The 8,682-nt window shown below is 45.5% G+C and overlaps 1 long non-coding RNA gene across 1 annotated transcript; it reads left to right on the forward strand.

The window, feature by feature from the left end:
- Positions 1 to 3,827: 3,827 nt before the first annotated feature.
- Positions 3,828 to 6,323, forward strand: LOC118003082. The gene is made up of 4 exons (XR_004677264.1): positions 3,828 to 3,888; positions 4,983 to 5,071; positions 5,321 to 5,411; positions 6,118 to 6,323. It is a non-coding gene; the product is annotated as an uncharacterized LOC118003082 (long non-coding RNA).
- Positions 6,324 to 8,682: the final 2,359 nt, after the last annotated feature.

Below are 8,682 nucleotides of genomic sequence, written 5' to 3' on the forward strand. Positions count from 1 at the left end.
TTTCAGTACTCCATCTTTGCTCCCATTTTCTTAGGTCTAGCATGAACCTTAACAGCAGCAACAAAGCACAAAAAGGCATTTTTCGATTTTCTGTTGAAAAAGGTTGGCTCTCGGTTCTAATCCCACCTTTGGCCCTTGGGTTCTTTCCAGACTATTGAACCAGAGGATAGAAAGACCTGACAGGGTAGGGAAATTATCCAGGAAGATGGTGGAGGAATAGAAACCCAATCAAACTCCTAATCACAAATTCTATTAAAATCAATCAGGAATTTTACTAAAGAATTTCCAGTAATACAGCAGATATCAGTCACTAGGGTAACTTAAGGGGAATGCATTAAGATGGAAAAATTAATGTGGCTCCCTAAAAAAGTGTCATCACTCAAAAAAGAAGAGAGAACATACAAAAAGCTTTGTTTTAATTAACCCCGACAAAGAGCAACCACAGGGAGCCACACACAGAATTCAGAAAAAGGTTGGAGCCTCTTTTCAAAGAAATGAAGTGGATACCATATCCTCTCAAGCGAGAGAAGGTCAGAATTAAAAAGAATGAAAGTAATGATCATTGCGAACTGAGGGTGTTGTTTAGGCTGCACAAAGCAGAAATTGCACTTAACTTGGTTAAAAAAAAAAAAACCCCAAACCCTTGAGCAATATATCCAGAATTTTAAGAAACTAAACTAAGAAATGAAGCATTTCAGGAGGACCATTCTGAGGAATAGAGCTCAGCACGGCAATTTCTGCATAGTTAGACTTCCTGGATTAGCAGACAAAATAAAAGGCACTGAGTCAATAGTTAAAAATGCAATAATATCTTCTCCAGAACCAATAGGAGATGAGATTTGAAGTGAAAAGAATCATATGATTTCATAGAGTCCATAGAACATTTCAAGAGCGACTTGCTATTTACAACACAGTTCTCATGCTCCTGCGTCTTCTCATTTGCACTTTACAACAATTATGTGAGGTGGACAGGTATTATTTTCTCTCATTTTACTGATAGAAATTAGCCTCTGAGAAGCTGAGTGATTTGTCCAAGAGATATAACTAGTTAGTACAGAGTCCAAGTTCAAGTCCAAGTCTCGCTCTTCAAGGTGGGAGAGTCTTATACACATTTTACACACTAAGGAAAAATACATCTGCAATGACACTCAAAAAGAGAAGATCACTTTTAAAAGAATGTAGATTGGGAAGACTATTGCCCTTTCTAGTAACATAAAAAGAGCATGGTGGATATGGAACAATATCACCAAGGATGGGTGGGGGTAGAGAGAGAGAGAGAGAGGGAGAGAGATGGGAGAGGGAGAGAGAATGAGAATGTGCCCATTCACTCATGACCCTGCCAAACTGCCCTCCATGTGGGACACCACAAACACCTCTCCAAGGTCCTAGAAAGCCAACCTGTCACCTTTTTCCAATTAGCTCTAAGGACTGCTTCCAACAGAAATCAACATGAAACACAGAAACCTAAATTGGCATTGACCTGAGTTATCTATTACAAAAATATGTAAGTGAGAACGGTATGAGGAAGCATTTTTTTGTTGATAATTATAATTATTATATTTTATGGAATGGAAGTAAGATGCAATATGAGGCATTGCAAACTTCTGTCACCTTTCTAAGAGCTATTTGGCTAAATGTGACAGGAACTATCCCTTACACTCAATACTACCACTCTGGGAACTTATCCCAAAGCAATAATTCAAAGAAGAAAGTTATAGGTGGTTATACTGATATTATTTATAATTGTTAAAACTTGAAATAAAAACCCAATAATTGGGTTTTAGCCCAAATGAATATTACATAAACCATTAAAAATGATGAAAACGAAATGTGTGTTTGAAATTAGCAATGGGAGTAGATCTAAACTCTTCACATTACCATGATTAAACAATGAAAAACGTGTGCATATAGATAAAAATTAGAATGCAGTTTAGAGAAACGACATGAATTTATTTAGGGCGTGGGATTGAAGCTGAACTTTCTAATTTCTTTCTTTAAATAATTTTTAATTTATAAATGATTAAGAAATTGCCAGTGCTGTTGCTGAAATATGGCCAGTGCCATCCAGGTCAGAGATCTGTGGGCTCTTTGGAAGGATGAGAAATTGCTCACATTCACAGAGTCTCAGTCGGGGAGCTGGGGGCCTGTGGGCCTGGGGCCAGGGCTGAGAAGAGACTTCATTTGCACTCTATCTTCTTTGATGCCTTTTGAATTTTGTATCCTGTGTGTGTGGCACCAATTACGAAAATGACATCCAGGTGCAATAAATCTCCATTGACTCTATTTCTGATCCCAAAATTGGGCCAAATGGTCTGATGATGGGACAGAATAGTTGAAATCAGTGTGGCCTTGGAAAAGCCAGAGCATTTCATCAGTGTGCCAAATCATTGGAAGGGTGGGGAGTGGAAGCCATGCTGAGGCTACAGAGGGCACCGGGTGGGAGTGGGTCCTCCTGGGAGTCCAGCTGAAACGGTGGAGATCCGGTCAGATCTTGGAGTTGAGGGCCAAGGAGCAGAGAGCTGCAGTGTGAAAGGTGAAGGTGAGTAGAGATGGTGATAAAGCCCCAGAAGGGCCAGTGCAAGGGCCGCCGTCGGCCAGCAGAGGGCGGTGTGGGCCGCGTGGCACGGGAGGTTAGCGCCGATGGAAGCCACCGGGGTAGGGCTTGGAGGGGGCCAGAGCCTCTGGCATGTGAAGTGGGGACACCGCGGAGGCTTGGAACAAGGGGAGGGTCCCGGGGCGGGTTGCTGTGGCCAAGGTGAAGCGGGAGGACGCAGACGCTCCAGGCTGGGCCCAAGGATCCAGGGCCACGGGCACTAGGGTAGCAGCAGATTGTTTTTGGTTTTTTTTTTTTAAAGATTTATTTATTTTTGAGAGGGGAGGGGAGAGAGAGAGAGAGATTGTACGTGTGAACAGGGGGAGGGGCAGAGGAAGAGGGAAAGGGAGAATCTCCAGCAGACTCCTCGCTGAGCACAGAGCCCCATGTGGGCTCAAGTCCTGCCTTGGAGACCAGCTCTGTGACTGTAATCCCTGTTTTGTCATCTTCAAATATGGGTTAATATTAGCTGGAGGCAGAATGGGGAGGCAACAGTGAGGCCACCTGCACGCATTTGGAAACGGGGAGCTAAGTGCTCTCTGATCCAGAAAATCTGAGCTAGAAAATCAGCAGAAAACAGATCAAAGCAGAGAAGCGCCAGGTGACTTGGAGGCAGAAAGACTCTCAGGCCACTTGAGAAGGACTGAAGCCTGAATAAAAATATTAAGTTGTTTGAACAAGAGCTGAGGAACCACAGAGCCCTGAGGAGTGGCAGGTGTCTACGCTGGCTAGGCGCTGCTCAGGTGAGGGACAGATATGGTGCTTTTGTGGAAAGGGATGCCTCTGACTACTCTGACCCCATCAAACATTTGAGTCATGGTCACATGCTCCCCAAGGAACCCTTGCCTTTCCCCATAGCCTGCCCCACAGGGAGGATAGAACTTCCTATTGGAGGGTGAGAGTAACCGGTCCCCTTGGGAGTTGTTTCTCATTGTTCGCCAAAATTGTTAAAAACACCAACTTCGGAACCAGGTTGAAATTCCAGCTCTGCCTCCCCTGTCTTCAGCGGCCCCCAAGGAGCTCCGTCCTCCTGAGGGAGCGAAGGCCCCGTTGGGTGAGGGCGCTGCTTCATCCCGTGACTAGCTCTGGGCCCGGCAGCGCTGCCCAGCACGCGGCACCTGGGCCTTCTTCTGGGAGCTCAGCGGCGTCTCCTCGGCCGTCATCCTGCATGGCAGCGAGGTGACAGCCATGGCACCGTCGCAGCGGGAGGTCCTGCCCCTGGCACCACTGTCCCCGCTGAGGAGAAAGTGGACGCAAAGAAGAGGAGAGCAGAGAGCAGGCATAATGGACAAATGGTAAATGAATGAATGAAGTTGCCTGCTTACTTACCCCATTCTCCAGGGTTGGCAGCCCCCTGGGAGACAGATATGCGTGGAAATTATACAGGCCTATATGAAGAGGAAGGAGGAATCAATCTGTTGTGTCAGGGGAGGGAAGCAGAGGAGATTTCATTTGTTTTGAAGAAAAGTCCAGGAGTTTCCTAGAGCTTCCAGATAGAGAATGTGGTTTGCATGAATCTTGGAGCGGGGAACGGGCTGCAGGGAGCTGAGGGGGCTGCAGCCTGGGCGCGGGTGGCAGAAGGGTGGGAGACAAGGCCCAGCAGTCTGATGGGGACCAGATCCCATGAGTATGAACGGTGACAAAGTGTGCTGTGTTGATAGGTTTTGGTTTCATCCTACAGACAATGGGAATTTCAAGCAAGTGAGTGACAAAAGGAAATTTGCATTTTCTTGTTATTTTTTAAAGATTTTATTTACTTATTTGACAGAGAGAGACACAGCGAGAGAGGGAACACAAGCAGGGGGAGTAGGAGGGGGAGAAGCAGACTCTGCTGAGCAGGGAGCCCGATGTGGGGCTCGATCCCAGGACCCTGGGATCATGACCTGAGCTGAAGGCAGACGCCCAACCGACTGAGCCACCCAGGCACCCCGGGAATTTGCATTTTAGATGTGAGGTCCTTGAGAGCTGGGGAGATGCCTTATCCACCCCTGTGTCTTTAGTAAGAGATATACAATTTCATTCCTGGTAAGACTTCAACATTTGGTACATGCATGAAAGACAGCGCTGGTGGTTTTGGAGAAGAGGTGTGCATGAGGGAGACCACAAAGGAGGCCAGACGGGGAGCGCTGAGGGTGTGAGCAAAGGGAGCAGTAGGGCTCAGGAGTAGGTGATGACATTTGAGACCTGTAGAATCAGACCGTTTGGTGACTGGCTGTGGTGGGAGCCCGGATGGATGAAGATAAAGCAAAGATGACTATGATTTCTGGCTAGGGTGATGGCAAAGCTACTAAAAACTAGAAAGAAAAGGGGAGGAAGAACCGACGTGCTAATGTCTAGGACAACACAGTATGAAGTGCTCAGTGGACATAATGATTTTTTCTTCTCTCAGTAATGTTGCCTGAAAGCAAGGCTGTCATTGTTAACACTGCTGATCAACTCTTCCGAGGCTTTGAGGGAACTAAGAGTTGCAGTTTCAAGGTACCATTAAAAAAAAAAACCACGTTACAGGGGCGCCTGGGTGGCTCAGTTGGTTGACGGTCTGCCTTCGGTTCAGGTCATGATCTCGGAGTCCTGGGATCAAGTCCCGAGTTGGGCTCCCTGCTCAGTGGGGAGCCTGCTTCCCCCTCTCCCTCTGCCGCGCCCCCTGCTTGTGCTCTCTCGCTCTCTCTCAAATAAATAAATAAAATCTTAAAAAAAAAGTTACAATTATCACCCATATTATTTTAGGTCGTATGGATGATGGGACATCTCTGGAAAGGGCCAACTCTAAGCAACTGTGTTTCAGCTGGAACATTACAAATACACAACTGAATGAAAGGTACAGAGATTTCCCTTAGACCCCCCACCCCCACTCCCCAACCTCCCTCATCGTCAACATCTGCCACCAGAGTAGCACATTTGTTACAACTCATGAATCTACATTGACACGTCTTTATCACCTGGAACCTAAAACTACTCTAAAATATAAAATCTATCAGTTACAAGAACCCCAGACAACTGTATACTTGCATACGTTGCGCATGTATGCATGTACAACTATACACCGCCACCTGTGGTGGAGACCAGTGGGACTATCTGGTGTGGGACTCTGACCCTGGGCCTCTCTCTAAGTCGTGTGGCAATGAGCCAGCTCTCAGATCCAACGTCCCACGGGATGGAGGGCTATCAAGTTCTCTGAGGAAGCTGAGGCATGTTGGAGAATCCCCCGAAACCGTAGGCACCTAAGATTAGAACTGCGTGGTGTGCATATCTAAAATATTTATTTCCCCCCATGGGGCCACTTTTATACACATCCCATAAAACAGCAGAGTACCAGGCGCCGGGGCGGGGAGTGGGGAGCACGGTGCTGGACATCTCCATAGCACACGCCATTGATTTGGCCCCAGCACACTTCTCCTTGGGAGGCTGGGAGGGCAGGCAGCTGGCTCCCCATTCCACCTGCACCAGGTGATGCTGGTTGGTATCCGTCCTGAGCCCTTTACGGAACTGCTGTGCTGTCTTATTCCTGATCCTGCTTTCTGTAGATGAGAAGACAGTCTGTTGGGGGGCCGGCAGCACTGAAGTCCACTGTAGTTTGCAGAGCAAAATTTACTGTTTCATCTGAGTCTTGGTTATTTCTACCGCCGGATTTAACAAAACTCTAATGTTAAATTTAAAGTAGCATGAGGGTTTTATAAAGACCTTGCATAATAAATTCCAGCCCATATGGCCTCATTCGCAGAATCTGAAAGACTGGTATTTACTTTTCTTACTATTTCCAAGGGGAAAAAAGGTTTAGATCTGCTTCTCCCCAGGCCTCCCAAATAATGGTGGTGTATTTTCTGTCTAATGGCATGGACAGAGGCCCTCTTCTGCTGACTTTATTGATCATGTTTGAGTTAATGGTAGTGGTTTGTTTGAAGTATAGATTTTTGTATGTGTCTGTTTGAGGTAAAATACACGCAAAGAGACAGATAGAATAGTCCTTGGGGTTCTCGCTGTGACCAGGAAGTTTTTATCTTTAAAAAAAAATTCTCTTTTCTTTGAGAATGAAAAATAACACTTAACAATCTTAGTTGGCTTTAGAGTTGGTCCAACTGGGGGATAACAAAATCTCATCAGTGACATTTTCAGGTTTAATATGACTATATTTATATACTTAGAAGGACCAGGTGTATATAAAAACATTCATTTTTGATGAAAACTATAAGTGCTTATTAAAGCACTTTGACTTCTTTCTTTTCCAGTCACTGCTACCTGAAAATATCTCCGAATATTATGTTAAGGGAAAATATTTTGAAAAAAATGGAAAGTTATGTGAGAAGATGCATAATCCCAAATCACAGAAACAAAACAGAGGCAATATATGTAAACAATGTGTGTGTGCATGTGTGTGTAAATTATGTATGCCACATATTTCCTACCGTCCACTCTGCAATAGAGAATATTCTTCTTTTTTTTTTTAAGATTTTATTTATTTGAGAGAGAGAGAGAGCACATGAGAGGGGGGAGGGTCAGAGGGAGAAGCAGACTCCCCGCTGAGCAGGGAGCCCGATGCAGGACTTGATCCTGGGACTCCAGGATCATGACCTGAGCCAAAGGCAGTCGCTTAACCAACTGAGCCACCCAGGCGCCCCTAGAGAATATTATTCTTTTCTTGTAGATTCAGGAACACAATTGGCAATGACGGATTTCTAGTGACCTCTAGAAATCTTGATAAGGTCAACCCAAAATGGGAACCTATAGTTAAGCTTCGTCTTGGTGGCACAAGATAAAGGAGGGAGCTCAGGAATCGAGGGGCAGGGTCTGTGGTTTTATGTGGTTCTTGCCAAACTGGCTCAGGCAGAAGACAGCGTGCCGGGGGTATAGACCTGGGGATGACTCAGAACAAAGCCTCCAACTCTCAAGTAAGTGCACGATCAGGAGCTCTGCACCCAGGAGAACAAGGAGAAAAATGCTAGCCAACCCATTCCTTTTCTTTCTCCAACTTCCAAACATTATAATACCCCTGTTTTTTTATGTATTTTTCTGGAAGGAATGGTTAGAATGCCTAGGGTGGTCAGGGAGAGAGGAAAGTGGTTAAAAGGCATTTGCTGCAAAGCGACGGGGAAAAAATGGAATTGCTCTGTGCATAGCTGGTTGAGTTCTTCCAGCTGTATCCATGATAAAGAGAATAAACAATCAGGGATTTTCCTCCTGGACAATTACTATTACATAGACTACCAGTGGGATCCGAAGCATTGCCACCGTGGACGGCTTGGAAGAGAACCATTATGAAGAGTCATTTGTAATGGGATTTTACTTCTGGTCCTAAAAAAATTTGATAACCAAATTTGTAATACAAATGATTAGAAAGGCCTGAAGACCGTTAATGGCAGAATTTGTTAAATGATATATTCACCATGAATACCCCATCTTTCTAATTCACGTGCCTTGCTTGGGCATATTGAATATATCAACTGTGATCTATCTGGACTGAAATGGGCCTGATTAAGACAGCATTCTGGAAGAGGAGTTTTCCACCCCCCTGCCCACTACTGACTTGAAGTTTGACTGTAGTCACTCCTAAAAGACGTTCAACAAAATTTCTTAGATGAATTGATCTCAAGCACAGCTCAGGATTTACTAATTTGTGGGGAATTAGTGGGAAGCTGTAGGGAAGCTAAGGAGTGTCCTCATCCACAAAAGATGTGAAAGGAGGGGGTTTTGGCTTTGGGGAATGCTGCTTATGTCAGCGGCTAGTTTTTAAGAAGTATGAAAGGCAGAGGTCGGGGCACCTGGGTAGCTCAGTTGGTTAAGCAACTGCCTTCGGCTCAGGTCATGATCCTGGAGTCCCTGGATCGAGTCCCGCATCGGGCTCCCTGCTTGGCGGGGAGTCTGCTTCTCCCTCTGACCCTCCTCCCTCTCATGCTCTCTGTCTCTCATTCTCTCTGTCTCAAATAAATAAATAAAATCTTAAAAAAAAAAAAAAAAAGAAAGAAAGGCAGAGGTCACCAAAACATCAAGCGCACACTGGTTCTTGAGCAGGAAGTTCATGGCAGGACTTTGTTAGATGTGCAGATGTGCAGGGCTTGAGGCCCGGGGTGGGGGCTGCGTGTGCAACACTTCCC

Source organism: Mirounga leonina, unplaced genomic scaffold (genome assembly GCF_011800145.1).
Source record: "Mirounga leonina isolate KUSES-001 unplaced genomic scaffold, KU_Mleo_1.0 Mir_91, whole genome shotgun sequence".
NCBI lineage: Eukaryota > Metazoa > Chordata > Mammalia > Carnivora > Phocidae > Mirounga > Mirounga leonina.